Source organism: Eschrichtius robustus, chromosome 10, assembly GCF_028021215.1.
Source record: "Eschrichtius robustus isolate mEscRob2 chromosome 10, mEscRob2.pri, whole genome shotgun sequence".
Lineage (NCBI taxonomy): Eukaryota > Metazoa > Chordata > Mammalia > Artiodactyla > Eschrichtiidae > Eschrichtius > Eschrichtius robustus.
Genome location: NC_090833.1, coordinates 33,019,916 through 33,044,564, shown reverse-complemented (window position 1 = coordinate 33,044,564; position 24,649 = coordinate 33,019,916). Strand labels below are relative to the sequence as shown.

Here is a 24,649-nt window from a genome sequence, read left to right as displayed (position 1 = left end):
CCAACAAGTAAAAGAGGAAAAGAAAGAGAAAAATTAGCTATAACTTTTACCTGAGGAAAGCTTTAGTAGTTGAGCACAATAATTAGCTTTGAGTTTTCCAGGATTGAGGGCAATAAGGGAACCTGAGAGTTTGCATAGATCTCATTGCCTGTTGTTGAGAACACATGAGGAGGCTGCCACCTTCCTTAATAAAATGGAGCCCCCAAACACAAAGGCCACAATGCAGGGAGAATCTCCAAGTGTTAAAAGAGTTCCAGGACCTGGCAGCCCTGATTCTTGTTCTCAGCCTTCCTCTTTAATATGTTTGAGGATTCAGTTTAGTGCTGCTGCTACCATTTTTATTCTCTACTCTTAAGGACACACTAGTTTTACCTTAATGCCAGTGCAACAGCTGATATAAGTCTGGAATGTTTAAATCAAGCTATCCTAAAAGCTATGGATAGAAAGCAACAAAAACTATGCATTCTGGTTTACAAAGACTCTGTCTTCAGGTCCTTATCTTTTGGCCTGTCTCCGTTTGGCAGACAGAGTGAGTACTGCCACCAAGTGAACTGAGCCAGACATCTACCTCTTTTCCCACAGTCCCAACTCAGCAAGGTCCAGAGAGTGTCTTTGCTTGGGTTTCCTGTTTGAAGAGCTGCCTCCTTTCTGGGTGATGAATTATGGGAATGATGACTTCCTTGAGGAGAGACTGCACTTACCTAGAGAGCGTGGCCCTATATATGTTGGTTGTATAGTAACCCAATATTCATATAAAAGATACCCACGTATGTTACCATAAAGGACATTCTTTGGTTAGAGACATGCTTATTTCACTGGGGAAAACAAGTTTCTCCCTGCTCTTGAGCAGAATCTATTATAGAAACTTTGTATAAGGGGCATTGGGAAAAAAGTGAAGAATTGGGGTTTATCACTCTCCATGACTTGAGTGAATTCACTTGCCTTGCGTATTCTGCAGTTGCAGAGTTACTTTAGGCCTGTTCCAGTGTTTCCTTGTTCTGATCAACAGGCTGAACCTCCTTATTTTTGTTCACTTGCTTCAGGATAACCATTCCATCTAGATTTCCGAGGTGTGAACCTCACTGATTGCATAATAGTGTATATTTATAGTTCTAGGACACCTTGTGCAGGCATCCTGTTACATTTCTACAATATAAGATCTTTAAATATGTATGGAAATAACAAATAGCTCCCATGGAAAAAAGCAAAGACAAATTTTTTTTTTTTTTTTTTTTACTAGAAATAAAGACTAATATACATATTTTGGAGCACTGAACATAGAGGAGATAAACCTGAAGAGGAATATAGAGATAAAAGCAGTAACGGTGGCTTTTCATTTATACAAACACACAAACTCTTACTCCCTCCCTCCCTCTCTCTCTCTCTTTCCCCCTCTCTCTCGCTCTCTCTGTCTCTCTCACACACACACACACACACACACACACACACACATGCACACACAATATGTGTATGGGGCTTTTTTTTTTTCTTGATGTATTCATTCCCAAACCAAACTATAATGTGTTCTAATTGAGTCTCTTTGTTTAGCACATGGCTATTGATTTGAGTCCTTTCTCCAATTGAAAAACTGACATTTTAATTTTGTTATTCAGTGTACAACAGATTTGAATAAAAACACCAAGATTGTGTATTGTAGATTTCCTTCAACAATAATTATATGTAATTATTTTACCAAAATAAACAAGTTAAAGTAGTTTTAGCTATTTTATCTCATTTCACATTTGGGGAAAAAATTACAGATCAGGGGCTAGAGTTTGCTCTTGTTTCTCAATGAGGAAAGCTAATTTCTGATTGCTAGTTCCAGCTGGTTCCACCAGAGAAGTGTATAGTTGGTGCTAGTAAAGAGCACTGAGCATGTGGAGAGGAAGCGCAACTGGAAATAGGTCAGGCTGGCCACATGCTGCTAAAACAGGTGACAGTTTTCATGAGTGTGGTATCTCAGAGATTTTAAGGAACCTGTGAAGATTAAATGAGTTTATGCTCCTAAACTTGGAGCATACTTCCTGGCACATAGAAAGCATGGAGTAAATGATAGTTATTAAGAAAATTGTTTTTTATAGAATCATAGAATTTTTAGACTAGAAAGGACCATGAGACCATGATTATCATTTTGTCTAACTTTATAAGTGAGGAAACTGAAGCTCAGACATTACGTGGTATTTCAGGATAAGCAGGATAATTTCAGGATGATAATTCAGCTAATGACTGAACAGGAATCCACCTGCCTCCTCACAATTTTATTTAGCATCCCTTTTCTGACTCAAGCCTCCATTAGGGAGAATGATTTCTTAAAAATCGCCTAACTTTGTGGAAGATTTCTTTAAATACTATCAAATCAGACCCTTAACAGATGGATGCATAGATGGATAAATAATGATAAAATCAATATAGCAAAATAGTAGCGGTTATGGAATTTAAATGGTGGCTGTAGAGGTGTTCACATTTCTGTCAAATTTTCTGAATGTTTGAAAACGTTCATAATATAATGTTGGGGGGGGGGGACTAAAAAAAATCTATACCATCTCCTCACCCCAGATATGTTTCTATTACTGATTTCTCTGAACACAGACCAACCAGCGGTACTTGCTACAGCCAAAGGAAATAAAACAACCGGGGGTCCAGAGCCCTCTGGCATGCACATTCTAGGCCCTTTCCTTGACAGTTTCCAGGGATTGAGAACCACAGGTCTGTTTCAAGTTTTCCTGTCCTTTTCTTTCTTTTCTCTATCCTTTTTTTAAATTACAAGTGATAGTTGTGCATTGCAGATTTGGAATTCCCTACTCACCAACAAACAAGCCAATTAACACAATTAGCACTATAGATGACTTTCCTATGAACAAAGGCTCTATTTTTTTTCTTTCTATTGTTTTGCTTTCTCCCTTTCCATGGTAAATTTTACTTTTGTTCTTTTCCTTCTTATTTTTAACGCATTTATAATCTTGAGTATTTCTGTTCTTATATAATCTTTCTCCCCAAGATCACAATTGTTTCTTCCACCTTATCCTTTAAAAACAAAACAAAAACAAAAACATGGCCACATAAATATTCTTTTAGCTGGGGCCTTTCCACCCTTTCTCATATATCACTTAAGTTTTGTCAGATCCAGCCTACCCTTGCCATATGATGGGAGAAGGCGAAGGAGGGAGTTTCAATAAATGGGGTTTTAGGAGTCAGGCAGAAACCTTAGGGGATACTCTTCAAGGGTCAGCAGACTCAGAATTAGCTGTGCATTGCAAACGGATGGTATGCCCTAAGGAAATAGCTGCTCTAAGCAATTGGGTCCTTGCATCTAATTTAGCTTAGAGATCCTGGAACAGGGAAAAAAAGTCTCATGGAGCAAATGAGTATAATCACCTGTGAACCATTATAAACCATTGCTAGGGCCTAATAACTATTAACTTATAGTTAGTAAGTTAATATTAACAGAGTATAGACATAACTCTGTGCCGCCATATACATATGCTGCATAATTCTGTACAACATAATTCTGTGCTGTATCTTCTATTCTCCAAAGGATAAGTAACATCAAGCCTTAGCAGACTCTAACCAACCCCCTGCTAGAGGCCTTCTTCAGTAACCAAAATGGTACTAGTAATTTGAAAGCTGAATTCCTAATGCTAAGTCTTGGGACGTCTAGATTTTGAGGTCTGAAAACTTTTAGGTTGATTACAGTACATCCCCAAGCTCTAGTTTTTATATACACATAGTTTAGTCTTAAAAGGGTAAGTGTTCCTCAAAGGAGTTCAGACAACACTAGCTGCTTGCGTCCTCATGCCCCAAGGGAGGCCATGGATTCAAAGGTTAGAAATATTGTAACAATATAACTATTATAAAAGCCTCTCATTTTGAGTGGGCTTTTCTGTCCTTGCTTGGTTTAGTTCAGGTTTCTTTCTCTAGGAGACTGTAACTAGAATTGAACTGCTTTCTTTGAAATTTTATTTGACAAGGGAGATGACCATTTCAGACTAGGGAAGGCAAGAAGGTTATAGCCTGTGTAAGTTGTGGTTCACCAAGTCTCAGATTTCTAACAGTATCTATCATCTCTCTTTTGGCTAAATTCTGTTATTTTTTCCTTTGTTTTGTAAAGGGGTGGGAATTACATAAAGCTAAATACCAAGAGACTCAATTAAGAGTAGAAAATGTGATTGCTTCTGTGGAGCGGGAAATAGAAAGGAAGGGTTGATTGTTCAGGAGTTGTTACCTTTTTTTTTTTTTTTTTTTGGTAACAATCTTGTAGAACTATTTGACGCCTTAAACTCTGTACATGTACAGCTTTGATCAAAATAAATCTAAGTTAAAAAAATTAATGGTAAATATATGGCAGTTATAAGTCCATGAATGCTTAGTAAATATGAAGGATTGAATTCCCCTGTTGAAAAGACAGATTCTTAGATAGGATTAATATAGACACAGAGGCCTGCAATCTAACAAAGTTTTTCAAGAGACACTTAAAGTGACATCAAAGGTTGAAAGAGTGGAATAGAAAAAGGCAAATCTGACCCAAAAAAAAGTAGGTATGATAAGATTCATACCTGACAAAATAAAATTCAAACTACAAAAGCATTAAAGGGAAGAAAGAGATGTATTAATATTTTATTTTGATAAGAGGTACCATCTCTTAAGACATGTCATGAATCTTTATGCAACTAATAAAATATTGTCAAAATATGTAAGGCCAGAATTGTTAAAAATACAAGAAGACATTGATAATTTCACTGTTTGTAGATTAAGAAAGCAGTGCTTGAGTAACAGAATAATAAATAATGTATTCCAATTTCATAATCATGAATAATATTTTTGCAAAATAATTCTGCAATTTTCCAGGAAATTGATGATTTGGAAGTCTACAAAGAAAGGTCAGATTAAAAATTAACAACATCCAAAAAAAAAAAAAAAACCAAAATAAAAAATGTATCTACTTGGAAATGTAAGATTATTCTTCTAAATAATCCTCAGGTTAAAGAAGAAGTTACAATTGTAAATTACAAGCCATTTAGAAATGAACAAGAGCATATCAAACTTAGTGGGAGTTTTGCTGAAGGAGTACCCAAAGGAAAATCGGAAAGTAAGAAGATTCAAAATCAAGCTATAGACCAAGTAAATACAAAGAAAATAAGGATTTAGAAAAAAATTAAGAAAAACAGATATGATACATAGAACCCCAAATCAGTTCTTTGTAAACACATTATTAAAATAGACAAATATTTGGTAAATCTAAAACAGAAAGACATGAATAGAAAAATGGCAAAGGAGAATGGTGTCTTTTTGTTGAACTGTAATGTATTTTAATGTAGTCCAATTTCAGTCTTTTTCTCTTTAAGGTTAGTGCTTTTTGAATGCTATTTGATTAATATTTCTGGATTCAATGTCTTGAAAATGTTTTTCTGTGTTTTCATCTAAAAGGCTTCTTGTTTTACCTTTCACTTTGAGATGCACAGTCCATTTGGAGTTGATTTTTGATTATGGTATGAGATTTTTTTTTTTTTTTCATTTTAAAAATATGTATGCCCAGTTGACCCAGTACTATTTGTTGGTAATGCCTTCCTTTTCCTAGTACACTGTGTTGTCACCTGTACTATAAATCAAGTAGTTGTATATGTGAGAGTCTGTTTCTGGAATCTCTATTCTATTTCATTGGTCTATTTGCCATTGTGCCAATACCACACTGTCTTAGTATTATAATGTTATAATGGGTCTTGATATCTAGTAGTTAGGTTTTCCAAAAGCATTGTTTTTGAAGATTGCTTTGACTGTTCTTGGGATGTTTTTCCACATAAATTTTAGAATCACCTTGTCAGTTCACACACACACACACACACACACACACACACACACACATATACACACAACCCAACCTGTAGGATTTTGATTTGATTCTGTTGAATGTACAGATCACTTTGCAGAATATTGACATTTTTACAGTATTGAACCATCCAGTGAGGAGGCTGGCATGTTTCTCCATTTATAGATAAATACATTTTATTTTATATTTTTCATAATGTCTATCAAGTATTGCTTTGAAGCTTTCACTGTAAAGGTCTTACATGTTGTTTGTTAGATTTATTCCTAGACATTTGATTTTGGGGGATGCTTTTGTGAATGATAATATTTTATAATTTGTGTTTTCTATTTGTTGCTGGTTTAAGAAAAGGCGATAACTTCTTTGTATAGTGACTTTGCTTTATCTTGAATAGGTGTTGAATTTTATCCGTATTTTTGTTTATATGATCTATTCACATTTTCCTAAACTGCCTAATTCTCTTATTCCTGAGTCTACATACAATATCTTTGTATATCACCACCCTTGAATGACCTCCTTTCCTTTTTTAGCCTTCCATAAGCCTCAGTTGAGATGTCATCTTTGAGATAAGTCTCCCATTTCTGTGCTGCCTCTGCACTTTGTCCATATTACCCTTTATCAGTTGCATGTTTGTTCTCCACATTACATTGTGAGCTCCTTGAGAGTAGGAGTCTCATCCTAATCATCTGTCTTCCTAGAGGTGTGTTCTTTCTTCACAGGTGACAACACAGTGTTCTTTTCTAGTAAAAGGTGTGTGTTCAGGCCTTATTCTCTGCTTCTAAAATTACTAACTACACAGGCCTTCGCCTCATATCTTCAACTATGGCTCTAGTAGGTCTTTTGCTGTTTGCTGGCCGAGGTGTAACTCTCCTCTGCCCTTAATTCAAAGGCAGCTGGTGGGTGGTTACCACTTCCTTCTCTTACCACAGTTCTGTTTCATACCTCATTCCCCTAGTCCAGAATGATATGCTATGTTCATTTAGGTTCATCACCATATCTTGGTATCTATGCAACCAACTCACAATGTCTCCTGCAGCCACTCTTGCTTTCCAGAGGGAAAGGGTTGAATCCTTTTTCTTGTTCTGCCTGGGGGAGATCACCCTAGATTATCTAATAATCCTTTTTTTCTTTTTGTGCTTTTCGAGTAAATCTAGATTACATTGGTATAACTCTTAGGGCACTCCTCTTTACTCATCTATAAAATAAAGGGTTAGGATCAGGTAATTATCAGTTGCCTTCCAGCGTGAACATTTTATGGTTAATGAATTACGATTCTTTATCATTTGGGGGTATTACATATAAATGTGTATACTGGATGTGTCCCAACACTTTGTTAATTTGGGTTGGAACTGAAAACATACTTCCCCGTAGGTATCTCTCACATGCTACAAGAGTGAAGTTCTTGGGTTAACCCTGTTCAAGCAGTCACATTGCTGAAAAACTCTGTGTGGATATTTGTGAATGGAGAGAGAAATAGCTACCATGAATGCTCGCTCAGTGCTGTACGTGCGCATGTTTACATTATATTGTGTCAGTGTTGCCTCCTAGAGCTGTATAAAGGTTTGTTTTGATTCTCTGTCCAGCATCTAGAACAGGAACTGGCACATCGTAGGTGTTAAAAATACTTGTTGAATGAGTGCATAAATGAATTTTTGAGCATTTTATTATGTGCTAGGCACTGTTACTAAATGTTCTGTTATCTCATTTAACCCTCAAACCTTCTGAGAATGCTATTGTTATACATTTAGGAAACAGGCTCCAAAAGTTAAGCAGCTTCCTCAGAATTACTTAGAGGCTGATTGGCAGAGATAGGACTCGAACTTGTTTGTTTGTTTGTTTGTTTTTTTGGTCTCTGAATTTCATGAAAGAATGAAATGAACTACTGTTCTCTTGTAATACCCACTAGTCAACATAGAATCCAATGAGAAACTGTATAAAAGTGTGTTTAGATTGGGGAAAATAAGAAATTCATTTATTTATTTTTTAGCACTCACCATCATAAATACAAGTTTGTCCATTTTTTTCATGGGCTAGGGTGAGGCAGAGTGCACACATCTGCTCTGTATATTTACATACCGCCTCTACTCATTGCAGTGGAACAAAAACAAGAAGATCACCTGATAGGAATGGAATTATAATCACTTTGTATATAGCTTTAATAGTATGATCATTCCTTTGTCCTTAAACATACTTCTATAAAGTATCAGCTTTAACGGCTATATAGTGTACCACTTACAATTGTGTCATAATTTATTTTGTCATTGCCCTGTTGTCACTCATATAGGTTGTTTTCAACCATAAAATGCTGTAACAAACATCTGTGTGCTTATATCTTTGCTATCATCTATTGTTTCCTTAGACTAAATTTTAGGAAGTAGAATTAATGAATTAAAAGATATAGACTTTTTAAAGGCTCTTACTATATCTTTGCAAATTATTTTCCAGAAAGAACAGTTTGAAATTGACATGAAGTGACTGTACTCCTTAGGGTTAAATATCCTGAGTTGGAGTTTTGAAGACAAGATAGGGAAGAGGGATGGAGCACAGAGGGGCATATTAAACATTTTTTATAACTTTGAATAGACATAATACAGTCACATTTTTCAAAATTCAAAAAGTGCAAATGGGTTTATAGTGAAGAGTCTCCTTCCACTCCTATCTTCTGGGTACCCAGTTCCCTTCCTTGGAAGTCAGTGTTACCTGTTTCTTTTATATCCTTCCAGGGAGATACTTTGTAATATTTGCAAGCCAATATATGTATGCATTTTCCTCCCTCCCTCCATTCCTACTTCCTTCCTTCCTTTTTCTAGCACAAATGTTACTATCTCTGTGATGACCTAGATGGGTGGGATGGGGTTGTGTGGGAGGGAGGTCCAAGAGGGAGGGAATAAATGTATACATATAGCTGATTCACTTCACTGTACAGCAGAAACTAACACGACATTGTAAAGCAATTATACTCCAATTAAAAAAAAATAAAATTTATATTAAAAAAACAAACACAGTGTTGTGCACTATGTGGATTTTCACTTAATATATCTTCAGGTCGGTCTACATTAGTACATAGAAAACATCGTATTTTTTTTTGTGTGTGTGGCTATATGATCTTCCGTTTCATAGTGGTACCATTATTTTACCAGTTCTATTGATAGATGCATAGGAAAAATTACAGTCTAGTATAACTGATTAGGAAATTAATAACCTGTTATGTAAGTATATGTAAGCCACTTTACACATGTACAAGTTTATCTATAAGCTATATTCCTTCTGGGTCAGAGGGTATGTTCATTTGTAATTTTGAAAGTGTTGGGTTGTCCTCCATTTATATGATGAGAGAAGTTATTCTGGGCAATGGGACATTTTACATCAAATGGACTTGAGAGGTACCTACATGGGAATTTTGGACAGTTGAAAGGAGAGCACTGAGAATTGGGGAAAAGATTTCAAAAATGAAGGTAGTAAGGGGTAAAAGAGAAAATTTGCTTGCTTGGCCATTTTATTGAGGACCCTGCTAGTAGCAACCAGTCACATACTAAAGAGATATTCCTTGGATGTTTTTTTAAGAAACACATACTGGATTTCTCCTGTGTGCCAGGATCTAGGGATGCGGAGATGCTTAAAGCATTAAACTAGTTCCTGACCTGAAGCAGTTCATAGTTTAATGGAGGAAAAAGAATAAACTATTATAAAATGAGGTGCACTGCTGTAGTTATTGTACCTTGAAGATGTTAAGTTGAACTAGGTCAAAAAATGAAAACGTGGATATTTAATATTTGATGTAACTTGTAAAATAATAGAATCTTACTATTTAAAGGATTGTTGAGTTTTGGACTAACTTTTCATTTGTTACAGAAGATCCCTACTTCATGAACTCTGGCTATTGGTCATTAAGCCTCTGCTTAAATATCTCTAATGACAGGGAAGTCATAACCTTCTGAGCAGCCAATTCCATTGTAGGGAGGAGCTGTAGTTAGGAAATGATTCTTTATGAAACAAAATTTACCACATCCCGACCTCATGATTTGATTTAGTATTGGAGTAAGATAAATTGACTCAGTTGCTACATCTATAAAATGAGATTGTCTTCACAGCTGTGGTATCTTTCAGATCAAACTTTGCTGAATTAATTCTTTGATTCTCTGACTCATTTACATGGCAGATTGATATTCAAGTAACACTTACTGATTAGTTGTTGTATTGGATATTTGTGGGATTTTGTGCCCAGTTCTCCCTCTGTCTCCCCCATCACCATGGCTACAGTTAACAGTAAATGTTGTTGACTCTTTTTAAATCTGTTCTTACACAGATTCCCCAAATCTACTAAGCAATTATCCTGCACTTCTGCAGTTTATTTTGAACCTAGGTGAAGGCCTTTGTAGTAATTGCCCCTATTAAATCTCATCTTGCCATTTAGGCAGCCTTTTCGTAGTGTGCTTTTCTCTGATAACAGTTAACATTATATCAGCTAATTCTGTGGAGCTTTGGAGACTAGAAAATGGAGGTATTGTGAAAACCAAGTGATTGAGAATTTCAAAGTGCCCTCATTCGTTTGTTGAATTATATAAATGATTCTTCTTAAGTGCTTTAAATGTGACAGAAGTAAATGGAATTTATCTGAAGAAATGTTTGGATAAGTCAGGTTTTTGTTTTGAAGCCCAACATTTAGGAGTGAAATGTTATCCAGACTAAAGGAGAGATTACTTTCACAACGTTTGGTGCCGTTATTTTGATAAGCTCACGTTGACATTACTGCTGCAGAGCAACCCAGAGGGTGTGGAGTTAAGAAGAACCACTGAATCCTTTGAGGAACAAAGCCCTTAGCAGTAGGCTAGAGGGAGTTGTGGACAAGGGTTTTAGCCTTGTTTATAGGGATATGCAGCATATTTTAAAAAGAGGAAGAGAACCTATGCGGTTCCCTAGACTTGGAAGAGGGAGAAGAGGAGAGGATAGGCCTCCTTGAGATGGGAGTGGAGAGAAGAGGGAAAGGTGGTTTACTCAGAGAAGCTCGAGTAGACCAGTAGACTAGATGGTAAATTGACATTAGTACTGGAAAGGATTTAACTTTGAACTTTTGCCTTTGCCTTTGCCAGCAATGGCGTGATCTTCTGCTTTTAAGCTAGCTAAGCAGACTGAATAAAAGGCATTGTGCGTGTTAGTTCCTTTACCTGTCTGTTGGTGTGTATTTGTTATATTTGGAGATACTGACTGTGCTGTAAAGAATAACTGTGCTGTAATAGACAGGGTAAGGGAAAGAAGTGTCATTACCAGCAAAGTCAGAGTGGTGAAAAGATTGGAATCCAGTGTCTGGTGAGAGCAGTCTAGCTGCTGATCTGTCTTATGTCTTAGCAAGAAAAAAAAACCTCTGAATCCTTCCAGGGGCCTTTTTTTATCACAGATACCACTCTTGGAGGAATAATGCTTATTTGGTTTTGAATGTGTTGACTCTGCACTAACAGGTAAGCCAGAGTACGCCCTGGAAGGCAGTTAGAAAAGGAGTTTGGAGCACAAGGAACGGGGAGTTTAGAGATAGATGTGAGCTGCAGCAAAGGGCTGAGTGTGCTGGTGGGCGCAGTGTCATGTGACTGAGACTGAAGGTTGTCAGTGTGTCTCATGTCCTAAAATATTTAGAAAAGAATGAATTCAATCAAAAGGGCATCACTAGTGAATTTCAATGAGATGTTTCAGTCTATTTCTTGATGGGGGAAGATGGGTGATGGAAGGATAGAGAGACCAAATAACAAGGGTTGAAAAAGGAGAGAGTATTGAAGGGTATGCCTAAAAAGAAGGGTAAGTTGTATAGACAGTCACTCTAGGCCTGGGAAGACAAAGTTTCTGGTACTAATTTTTATTTCATCAACAAGGCTCATAGAAATGCCTGTTCCATATACTATTCACAGGCTGTCTACCTCTCCGTTGTCAGATATAAGGGCTTGTGAATCAACCCTTGGTAGCCCTGGTATTAGGTAGAAGTAATAGTGCCTTGATATGTGACCGCTGGATACACTGAAATGAAGGAATCATGGAAATTTCCTTTACAGATGGGACCAAGAGCCAGAATCTCAACTTGGAATTTATCCCTCTGATACTAGAATATAGAGAAAATGATAACCGCTCTTTTTACTCTTGCCACTTCCCTTGACAGCTAGATGTTTGGTTTCTGACAGTCCTTCACGTCACACCAACATCTTCAAACTCGACAATTCTATGACCTATTCTGGAATATTTGGAAATTCCTACTGCTAATAATTGTATTCCTGGCCTGGGACTGACAGTTTTCTGTGAACACAGTAACTTTTCATTGCAGTGCTGAATCACAGAGAAATCTTTGTGAATACATTTTTTTTAAATTTTATTTATTTATTTATGGCTGTGTTGGGTCTTCGTTTCTGTGCGAGGGCTTTCTCCAGTTGCGGCAAGTGGGGGCCACTCTTCATCGCGGTGCGCGGGCCTCTCACTAGCACGGCCTCTCCTGTTGCAGAGCGCAGGCTTCAGACGCGCAGGCTCAGTAATTGTGGCTCACAGGCCCAGTTGCTCCATGGCATGTGGGATCCTCCCAGACCAGGGCCCGAACCCGCGTCCCCTGCACCGGCAGGCAGACTCTCGACCACTGCACCACCAGGGAAGCCCCTGTGAATACATTTTAATAGGGATCAAGCTTAAGTTAAATTTTAGTTGCAGGAGAGCTACCAGTGCAAATAGTTAAAGTGATGATTAACTGAGTAATACCTTCCATGCATAGGCAAGTTTGCACATGCATAGGTTGTAACAAGTACATCATGTCTTACCTTTCTGTCTAGAGGCTAGAGTTTTGTGTTTCTGTTCGACCTTGATTGTAACACGAGTGCAGATTTCCAAAATGTTTAAGTGTGGGAAAATGTGCATCTTAGAATTGAGGAAGCTGTGGCTACTAGTAGAGGTTGGGGCACAGAAGCAAAAGGTGGCCAAGGTAGGAGAAAGGCACTAAACAGGGAGTTTAGTTCTTACCTTTGCAATCAAGCAGAAAAGTCAACAGGAAGCTGTGCTATTGAAAAGTTTGAGTTACTTCACATATGGATACCACATAGAAAAGAACCACATATACTTATTCAGGTTCATGATGATAATTTACTCACATCCACCTTAGGCTGGGTAGAATATTGTTACAAGTCATTTTGTACTCCTAAGTTTTGGTTTCTTCATTAATAAAATGGTAGAACTGCATTAGAACTAGGTAATTTTCAAGGTTTTGTGTGGTTCTGTCAGTCCAGGATTCCACTGTGGAATTTAGGCACTACATTTGGGAATAGGTGTTTCTTTGGTGGCCTACAGATAAAAATCATGTTTGGAACAATGCTATGTATTATATGTGATAATTCTGTATGTTCACATAATTTATATTAGTTTCAGAATATGTTAATGTATCTCATTTGATAATCTCAATGAGATGATGAAGTAGGTCAGGAAGGTATTATATTCATTTTGCTGATGAAATGAAACCATTGTGGTTAGCATATTGAATAGTTATTTAAATTTGATGATCTTATTAACACTTGAGATACTAGTCACGAGGATGAAATCTTGCCGCTGAGGAAGAAAACCCTGTCAAAACAGCTTCCCTACCTTCATCTATCTGGCAAATTTACATATTCTCCAGTTCTGACTTGAATATCCTGCAAAGCTTTTCTTGATCTTTCTTATACCTCAGCATATTTGAAGCACTTTGATCAGCCTGCTCAGGACTCTGGATTTGAATGATCCGTTTAATGCCTTACTCATTCACCCTAGTGAACTCCTTAAGTCCAGATACCTTACACCCCACAGCCTACATAGCACCTGGCATATAGAGATGTGCAATGAAAAATTGCAGAATGAAATGAAAGAGCCCAGCTGATGGGCTGGTGTTAAAAGGGTGCTGTGGAGGAGGGGAAACTTGGGCTCTGGGGTGGGAAGAAGACATCTTGTATACTTTTTTTTAGATAGAAGTTTTGCCCTGTACATGGATTTAAAAATTAAAAAAACAAAACAAAACAATAACCTAGTTTAATAAAAGGGAGGTAGCTAGGGGTCAGATCTATTAATGAAATAAATTTGGATTTTTAAATAATGGGAATTAAAGCTCATGAATTCATGGGAATTTTTAAATTTCTGTTTTGTTTTTTCCCTAAACTATATTACTATATCATACACATTTAACAGCAACTTTATATTTAGTTAAGACTGATTTAGAGTACTGCAATCAAATTTTTTAATTCCCTCAAGAAATAAACCCGTACCTGGTTAAGCATTGTGTTATATGATGTTTATATTTATCTAGAGACCTGTTCTTCTTATTGAAAGACTCTTGTTAAGAGAAGCCCTTTTTTAGCACTGACTTTCTCAAACTTGCCATAATGTAATGACCCCTTTTAAAAGAAAAATACAAATGTATTTTTCATAGTAGTTGTATAGACATGAAAGTAGATATAAAATCTTTGTCTTTGGCTCATTGACAACTATAAACCAAGTCTGCAAATTAAATATAAAGACAATTATACAAAGCCAAAAAATTCAAATTAATACAGTTATTCAGTGTGACGGATGATATTTAGGTTTCACAGTAGAAAAAGATAGCCTTGGGTCTGATTCCATTTTAAATCTGTTTCTATATTTTAACTTCAGTGATACTGAAGGCTGCAAGTGCTGATTCTCAGATGTAATGTTGTGCAAGGTGGTATTAATTTCTTCAAGGCTTTGTAAGTTCAGGTTTTTCAGACCTCATACCTAACCAAACACTTGCCCGCACACATTCCTCAAATACCAATTTTAATGAGATGTCAATTGTTATGTTCACTTGCTGATGAGGTTAACATTATGACATTATTGAAATCTTTGTTAAATGGCTCTCTAACACAATTAATGCTGGAAGTGAGAATGGAAAAATGTCACTGCATACTTACAACCACATTTACTGCTAATGAACTTTTGCAGATTGTACTACAGAGGTAGGACCCATGTAGTACTTGTAGCGTGTATTTGGTATTGGCTTTTGAAAATACCATGAATATACCATGCCTATATCACCATATGGTCTGATGATTCAAGTTCCCTGTACTTTTCACTCTTTAAATTACAGTTACTGTGAAACCCTTGCTCGTAGAGTGTGCCATGAGGACATTTGAAGGAGATCTTAACCTAGCTGAAGAAGCAGCAGTGAAAGCCTACTGACAGTACTTGTTTAGATAGCAGTTACTCATGATCCAGAATGTTTTTCATCTTAGATTATCTTTTAAATAAAAATATTTAAAAAAATTTTTGTACACAATTTTAGACTCCCCTTCTTCTCCCAACATATTTGTGACCTCCTGTTTGGGAAACACCGCTTTGGCCAAAAAAAAATTTTTCTTTTTTTTTTTGGCCATGCTGCGCAGCATGTGGGATCTTAGTTCCCTGACCAGGGATCGACCTTGCACCCCCACTGCAGTGGAGGCACCCAGTCTTAACCACTGGACCACCAGGGAAGTCCCTGGCAAATATTTTTCTTTCTTTTAAAGAAATTTTTTAAATTTTATCTTTTTATTTTATTTATTTTTTTAACATCTTTATTGGAGTATAATTGCTTTACAGTGGTGTGTTAGTTTCTGCTGTATAACAAAGTGAATCAGCTATACATAGACATATATCCCCATATCCCCTCCCTCTTGCGTCTCCCTCCCACCCTCCCTATCCCACCCCTCTAGGTGGTCACAAAGCAACAAGCTGATCTCCCTGGGCTATGCGGCTGCTTCCCACTAGCTAGCTATTTTACATTTGGTAGTGTATATATGTCCATACCACTCTCTCAACTTCGTCCCAGCTTACCCTTCCCACTCCCTGTGTCCTCAAGTCCATTCTCTATGTCTGCGTCTTTATTCCTGTCCTGCCCCTAGGTTCTTCATATCCATTTTTTGTTTTTTTAGATTCCATATATATGTGTTAGCATACGGTATTTGTTGTTCTGACTTACTTCACTCTGTATAGCAGACTCTAGGTCCATCCACCTCACTACAAATAACTCCATTTCGTTTCTTTTTATGGCTGAGTAATATTCCACTGTATATATGTGCCACATCTTCTTTATCCATTCATCTGTCGATGGACACTTAGGTTGCTTCCATGTCCTGGCTATTGCAAATAGAGCTGCAATGAACATTGTGGTACATGACTCTTTTTGAATTATGGTCTTCTCAGGGTATATGCGCAGTAGTGGGATTGCTGGGTCGTATGGTCGTTCTATTTTTAGTTTTTTAAGGAACCTCCATACTGTTCTCCATGGTGGCTGTATCAATTAACATTCCCACCAACAGTGCAAGAGGGTTCCCTTTTCTCCACACCCTCTCCAGCATTCATTGTTTGTAGATTTTTTGATGATGGCCATTCTGACTGGTGTGAGGTGATACCTCATTGTAGTTTTGATTTGCATTTCTCTGATGATTAGTGATGTTGAGCATCCTTTCATGCGTTTGTTGGCTATCTGTATATCTTCTTTGGAGAAATGTCTGTTTAGGTCTTCTGCCCATTTTTGGGTTGGGTTGTTTGTTTTTTTGATATTGAGCTGCACGAGCTGCTTGTAAATTTTGAAGATTAATCCTTTGTCAGTTGCTTCATTTGCAAATATTTTCTCCCATTGTGAGGGTTGTCTTTTTGTCTTGTTTATGGTTTCCTTTGCTGTGCAGAAGCTTTTAAGTTTCATTAGGTCCCATTTGTTTTTTTTTGTTTCTATTCCATTTCTCTAGGAGGTGGGTCAAAAAGGATCTTGCTGTGATTTATGTCATGGAGTGTTCTGCCTATGTTTTCCTCTAAGAGTTTAATACTGTCTGGCCTTACATTTAGGTCTTTAATCCATTTTGAGTTTATTTGGGTGTGTGGTGTTAGTGTTCTAATTCCATTCTTTTACATGTAGCTGTCCAGTTTTCCCAGCACCACTTATTGAAGAGGCCGTATTTTCTCCATTGTATATTCTTGTCTCCTTTATCAAAAATAAGGTGACCATATGTGCGTGGGTTTATCTCTGGGTTTTCTATCTTGTTCCATTGATCTATATTTCTGTTTTTGCACCAGTACCATATTGTCTTGATTACTGTAGCTTTGTAGTATAGTCTGAAGTCAGGGAGCCTGATTCCTCCAGCACCGTTTTTCTTTCTCAGGATTGCTTTGGTTATTCGGGGTGTTTTGTGTTTGAATTGTGGAATTTTTCGTTCTAGTTCTGTGAAAAATGCCATTGGTAGTTTGATAGGGATTGCATTGAATCTGTAGATTGCTTTGGGTAGTATAGTCATTTTCACAATGTTGATTCTTCTAATCCAAGAACATGGTATATCTCTCCATCTGTTTATATCATCTTTAATTTCTTTCATCAGTGTCTCATAGTTTCCTGCATACAGGTCTTTTGTCTCCTTAGATAGGTTTATTCCTAGGTATTTTATTCTTTTTGTTGCAATGGTAAATGGGAGTGTTTCCTTAATTTCTCTTTTACATTTTTCATCATTAGTGTATAGGAATGCAAGAGATTTCTGTGCATTAATTTTGTATCCTGCTACTTTACCAAATTCATTGATTAGCTCTAGTAGTTTTCTGGTAGCCCCTTTAGGATTCTCTATGTATAGTATCATGTCATCTGTAAACAGTGACAGCTTTACTTCTTCTTTTCCGATTTGGATTCCTTTTATTTCTTTTTCTTCTCTGATTGCTGTGGCTAAAACTTCCAAAACTATGTTGAATAATAGTGGTGAGAGTGGGCAACCTTGTCTTGTACCTGATCTTAGTGGAAATGGTTTGTTTTTCACTGTTGAGAACGATGTTGGCTGTGGGTTTGTCATATATGGCCTTTATTATGTTGAGGTAAGTTCCCTCTGTGCCTACTTTCTGGAGTGTTTTTATCATAAATGGGTGTTGAATTTTGTCGAAAGCTTTTTCTGCATCTATTGAGATGATCATATGGTTTTTGTCCTTCAGTTTGTTAATATGGTGTATCACATTGATGGATTTGCGTATAATAAAGAATCCTTGCATTCCTGGGATAAACCCCACTTGATCATGGTGTATGATCCTTTTAATGTGCTGTTGGATTCTGTTTGCTAGTATTTTGTTGAGGATTTTTGCATCTATGTTCATCAGTGATATTGGCCTGTAGTTTTCTTTCTTTGTAACATCTTTGTCTCGTTTTGGTATCAGGGTGATGGTGGCCTCGTAGAATGAGTTTGGGAGTGTTCCTCCCTCTGCTATATTTTGGAAGAGTTTGAGAAGGATAGGTGTTAGCTCTTCCCTAAATGTTTGATAGAATTCGCCTGTGAAGCCATCTGGTTCTGGGCTTTTGTTTGTTGGAAGATTTTTAATCACAGTCTCAATTTCATTGCTTGTGATTGGTCTGTTTATATTTTCTATTTCTTCCTGCTTCAGTCTCGGAAAGTTGTGCTTTTCTAAGAATTTGTCCATTTCTTCCAGGTTGTCCATTTTATTGGCATATAGTTGCTTGTAGTAATCTCTCATGATCCTTTGTATTTCTGCAGTGTCAGTTGTTCTCCTTTTTCATTTATAATTCTATTGATTTGAGTCTTCTCCCTTCTTTTCTTGATGAATCTGGGTAACAGTTTAATCAATTTTGTTTACCCTCTCAAAGAACCAGCTTTTAGTTTTATTGATCTTTGCTATCATTTCCTTCATTTCTTTTTCATTTATTTCTGATCTGATCTTTATGATTTCTTTCCTTCTGCTAACTTTAGGGGGTTTCTTGTTCTTTTTTCTCTAATTGCTTTAGATGTAAGGTTAGGTTGTTTATTTGAGATGTTTCTTGTTTCTTGAGGTAGGGTTGAATTGCTCGAAACTTCCCTCTTAGAACTGCTTTTGCTGCATCCCGTAAGTTTTGGGTCATCGTGTTTTGTTTTGTTTCTTTAAAGAGTTGCCTCAAGAAACTTTATTATGTTGTTTGGTCTGTTGAATGGAAATTATTTCTTTTTTTTTTTTATTAATTTATTTATGGCTGTGTTGGGTCTTCGTTTCTGTGCGAGGGCTTTCTCTAGTTGTGGCAGGCGGGGGCCACTCTTCATTGCGGTGCGTGGGCCTCTCACTGTCGCGGCCTCTCTTGTTGTGGAGCACAGGCTCAGTAATTGTGGCTCACGGGCCCAGTTGCTATGCGGCATGTGGGATCTTCCCAGACCAGGGCTCGAACCCATGTCCCCTGCACTGGCAGGCAGATTCTCAACCACTGCACCACCAGGGAAGCCCGGTCATCGTGTTTTCATTGTCATTTGTTTCTAGGTATTTTTTGATTTCCTCTTTGATTTCTTCAGTGATCTCTTGGTTATTTAGTAGGGTACTGTTTAGCCCCCATGTGTTTGTATTTTTTACAGATTTTTTTCCTGTAATTGGTATCTAGTCTCATAGCATTGTGGTCGGAAAAGATACCTGATATGATTTCAATTTTCTTAAATTTACCAATGCTTGATTTGTGACCCAAGATATGATCTATCCTGGAGAATGTTCCATGAGTACTTGAGAAAAAAGTGTATTCTGTTGTTTTTGGATGGAATGTCCTATAAATATCAATTAAGTCCATCTTGTTTAATATATCATTTAAAGCTTGTGTTTCCTTATTTATTTTCATTTTGGATGATCTGTCCATTGGTGAAAGTGGGGTGTTAAAGTCCCCTATTATTATTGTGTTACTGTCGATCTCCCCTTTTATGGCTGTTAGCATTCGCCTTACGTGTTGAGGTGCTCCTATGTTGGGTGCATAAATATTTACAATTGTTATATCTTCTTCTTGGATTGATCCCTTGATCATTATGTAGTGTCCTTCTTTGTCTCTTGTAATAGTTTTTGTTTTAAAGTCTATTTTGTCTGATATTGAGAATTGCTACTGCAGCTTTCTTTTGATTTCCATTTGCATGGAATATCTTTCCCTCCCCTCACTTTCAGTCTGTATGTGTCCCTAGGTCTGAAGTGGGTCTCTTGTAGACAGCATATATACAGGTCTTGATTTTTGTATCCATTCAGCCAGTCTATGTCTTTTGCTTGGGGCATTTAATCCATTTACATTTAAGGTAGTTATTGATATGTATGTTGCTATTACCATTTTCTTAATTGTTTTGGGTTTGTTAGAGTAGGTCTTTTCCTTCTCCTGTGTTTCCTGCCTACAGAAGTTTCTTTAGCATTTGTTTTATAGCTGGTTTGGTGGTGCTGAATTCTCTTAGCTTCTGCTTGTCTGTAAAGGTTTTAATTTCTCCGTGAAATCCGAATGAGATCCTTGCTGGTAGAGTAATCTTGGTTGTAGGTTTTTCCCTTTCATCACTTTAAATATGTCCTGCCACTCCCTTCTGGCTTGCATAGTTTCTGCTGAAAGATCAGCTGTTAACCTTTTGGGGATTTCCTTGTATGTTATTTGTTGTTTTTCCCTTGCTGCTTTTAATATTTTTTCTTTGTATTTAATTTTTGATAGTTTGATTAACATGTGTCTTGGCGTGTTTCTCCTTGGATTTACCCTGTATGGGACTCTCTGCGCTTCCTGGACTTGATTAACTATTTCCTTTCCCATATTAGGGACGTTTTCAACTATAATCTCTTCAAATATTTTCTCAGTCCCTTTCTTTTTTCTCTTCATCTTCTGGGACCCCTATAATTCAAATGTTGGTGCGTTTAATGTTGGCCCAGAGGTCTCTGAGACTGTCCTCAATTCTTTTCATTCTTTTTTCTTTATTCTGCTCTGCAGTAGTTATTTCCACTATTTTATCTTCCAGGTCACTTATCCGTTTTTCTGCCTTAGTTATTCTGCTATTGAGTCCTTCTAGAGAATTTTTAATTTCATTTATTGTGTTGTTCATCAGTTTGTTTGCTCTTTAGTTCTTCTAGGTCCTTGTTAAACGTTTCTTGTATTTTCTCCATTCTATTCCCAAAATTTTGGATCTTTACTATCATTATTCTGAATTCTTTTTCAGGTAGACTGCCTATTTCCTCTTCATTTGTTACGTCTGGTGGGTTTTTACCTTGCTTCTTCATCTGCTGTGTGCTTCTCTGTCTTCTCATTTTGCTTAACTTACTGTGTTTGGGGTCTCCTTTTCGCAGGCTGCAGGTTCGTAGTTCCCGTTGTTTTTGGTGTCTTCCCCCAGTGGCTAAGGTTGGTTCAGTGGGTTGCGTAGGCTTCCTGGTGGAGGGGACTGGTGCCTGTGTTCTGGTGAATGTGGCTGGATCTTGTCTTTCTGGTGGGCAGGACCACGTCCGGTGGTGTGTTTGGGGTGTCTGTGACCTTATTATGATTTTAGGCAGCCTCTCTGCTAATGGGTGGGGTTGTGTTCCTGTCTTGCTAGTTGTTTGGCATAGGGTGTCCAGCACTGTAGCTTGCTGGTCGTTGAGTGGAACTGGGTCTTAGCATTGAGATGGAGACCTCTGGAAGAGCTTTTGCCATTTGATATTACGTGGAGCCGGGAGGTCTCTGGCGGACCAATGTCCTGAACTCTGCTTTCCCACCTCAGAGGCACAGGCCTGACACCTGACCGGAGCATGAAGACCCTGTCAGCCACACAGCTCAGACAAAAAGGGAGAAAAAAAGAAAGAGAAAGAAAACAATAAAATAAAGTTACTAAAATAAAAAATAATTATTAAAAATAAAAAAAATTAGAGTAATTTAAAAAAAAGAAGAGAGCATCCAAACCAAAAAACAAATCCACCAATGATAACAAGCACTAAAAACTATACTTAAAACAAAACAAAAAAGCAAAAACGGACAGACAGAACCCTAGGACAAATGGTAAAAGCAAAGCTATACAGACGAAAATCACACAAAGAAGCATACACACACACACTCACAAAAAGAGAAAAAGGAAAAAATTATATATATCATTGCTTCCAAAGTCCACCGCCTCAATTTTGGGATAACTCATTGTCTATTCAGGTATTCCACAGATGCAGGGTACATCAGGTTGATTGTGGAGATTTAATCCGCTGCTCCCAAGGGTGCTGGAAGAAATTTCCCTTTCTCTTCTTTGTTCACACAGCTCCTGGGGTTCAGCTTTGGATTTGGCCCCGCCTCTGCGTGTAGGTCACCTGAGGGCGTCTGTTCTTCGCTCAGACAGGACGGGGTTAAAGGAGCAGCTGATTCGGGGGCTCTGGCTCACTCAGGCCAGGGGGAGGGAGGGGTACGGAATGCAGGGCAAGCCTGCGGCGGCAGAGGCCAGTGTGACGTTGCAACAGCCTGAAGTGCGCTGTGTAGTCTCCCAAGGAAGTTGTCCCTGGATCATGGGACCTTGCCAGTGGCGGGATGCACAGGGTCTTGGGAGGGGAGGTGTGGATAGTGACCTGTGCTTGCACACAGGCTTCTTGGTGGCTGCAGTAGCAGCCTTAGCATTTCATGTCCATCTCTGGTGTCCACGCTGATAGCCGCAGCTCGCACCCATCTCTGGAGCTTGTTCAAGCGGTGCTCTGAATCCCCTCTCCTCGCACACCCTGAAACAATGGTCTCTTGCCTCTTAGGCAGTTCCAGACTTTTTCCTGGACTCCCTCCTGGCTAGCTGTGGCGCACTAGCCCCCTTCAGGCTGTGTTCACACAGCCAACCCCAGTCCTCTCCCTGGGATCTGACCTCCGAAGCCTGAGCCTCAGCTCCCAGCCCCCACTCGTCCTGGCCAGCGGGTGAGCAGACAAGCCTCTCAGGCTGGTGAGTGCTGGTCGGCACCGATCCTCTGTGCGGAATCTCTCTGCTTTGCCCTCTGCATCCCTGTTGCTGCGCTCTCCTCCGTGGCTCCGCAGCTTCCCTCCTGCCATACCCCGTCTTAGCCAGTGAAGGGGCTTCCTAGTGTGTGGAAACCTTTCCTCCTTCACAGCTCCCTCCCAGAGGTGCAGGTCCTGTCCCTATTCTTTTGTCTCTGTTTTTTCTTTTTTCTTTTGCCCTACTCAGGTATGTGGGGAGTTTCTTGCCTTTTGGGAAGTCTGAGGTCTTCTGCCAGCGTTCAGTAGGTGTTCTGTAGGAGTTGTTCCACATGTAGATGTATTTCTGATGTATTTGTGGGGAGGAAGGTGATCTCCACGTCTCACTCCTCTGCCATCTTGAAGGTCTCCCTTGCAGATATTTTGCTGATCACTGTCTAGGAGTACCGGATTCAAAGATGGGAAAATAAAACAAATTTTAAAAACTTGGCCCTCCTTAATGTAATGAGAGACACTTTAACGGCAAAGTGTAAATAGATTGATTTGTGCTAACCTAAAGGTATGCAAAGAGGGCTTTGGGAAAAAACTGAAAGGAGTCACCCAGTTGTCTTATGGGTAGGGGAGAGGTTTAGATCACATCATGGAAAAGACCTTGTTTGAATAGGGTCTTAAAAGATGAGAGGGTGGGTTTCAACTAGGAAGAGAGATAGTATGTGTAAAGACCAAGGTCATGAAAGACATGATTATCATAATGATGAGATGTGTATGGCCCAGGATAGCATTTGTAATGTGAGCAGTAAGTTGGAACCCCAAAGTAGAAGTTTTAATTGTTAGACCCACTGTTTAGCTCTTATTTCATATACTCTAAGGGAGCCATGAAGATTGTAGAACAGGGAGAGGTATTCAGGGCAGTATTTTTATATATAGCAATTACCACAGTGTATTGTAATGTTCTCCTTCACTGGTTGTTGGAGCTCCTCAAGGGCTATGACCATGAGTTACAAATCTTTGTATACTAAGCTTTTGGTAGAGTAGCTGTTAAAGCTAATGCTTAGAAAACATTGGTTGAATGACTAATCATGAGTAAAGAGGATTCGGGAGAGAATGACAATCTCCTGTGGTGGTTTTAATTTCTTGTGGGTGATAGACCACTTTGTGGTTCTGTTGAAAGCAATAAACCTTCTCCTTGAAAAGGTAAATACGTACAACATTTGGCCTACAGTTTCATGGGATCCTTGTATCCCTGAAGCCAGTCCGTGGATTCCTGGTTCAGAATCCCTCCTTAGGAAATTATACCCAGGGAACCTACAATCACCACCAAACCTCACCATGAATAAACTACTGTCTCTTTTAACAGTCTTTTAAATGTTAGATTATAACTGTATCTTTTTCTTATACTTTTCTTGAATTCTCTTCATGCTTGGGAGGATTTAGTTCAAAGAACTGAATTATCTATGGAGAAAGAAAAGAATTTTTATAATGATTAAGGTAAAACTTTCCTGGTCTGTAAAGATAATAGACAAGCATGCTAATTAAGCTAGCAACCAGGAAGCAGCTGCTTAAGGTAATGCTGATGTTCCTTGAGTTTGGGTTTAGCAAGTGAGTTAGGGGTCCTCAAGACCATCCTCCGGCTTGATGATTTGCTAGAAGAACTCATAGGACCCAGAAAAGCTGTTATACTCATGGTTTTTATTTATTATAGTGGAAAGATACATATTAAAATCATCTAAAGGAAAAGGGAAGGCTCATGGGGCAAAGTCCAGGAGAAACCCAGTACAAGGTTCCAGATGTCCTCTCCCAGTGCAGTAGCACAGGTGCACTCCATAGCTTAGCAATGATGTATGACAGCACATGTGAAGTGTTGCCAACCAGGGAAGCTCACCAGAGCCTTGGTGTCCAGGGTTTTCATTGGGGCTCAGTCACAAAGGGTTTGCAGCATTCTTATCAGGGAGAATATTTCAAGGTGTCAGAGCTCATCTCCCAGGAACTGGCCAAGGGCCAGTCCTGAAGACAGTCCTTTCTTGGGGATGTGCAAGGTTTGATCAACTTGGGCCTGCTGAGTGAACCCTTTCCTGCACACCAAGTTAGCTGTTCAGAGTTAGCTAGCTTTCTTCTGGCCTGCCCGCCTAGCCACTCTTTTTCTAGTTACAGTAGACCTCTCATCACAGATGGCCATTCTGCAAACCTGGACTCTTCCT

General features: G+C 38.4%; 1 protein-coding gene across 2 annotated transcripts in view; it reads left to right on the top strand.

Moving 5' to 3' along the window:
- TGFBR1 (transforming growth factor beta receptor 1) overlaps positions 1-24,649 on the top strand; it is a 67,980-nt gene that overhangs the window by 9,224 nt on the left and 34,107 nt on the right. The gene's annotated exons all lie outside the window — the stretch shown is intronic.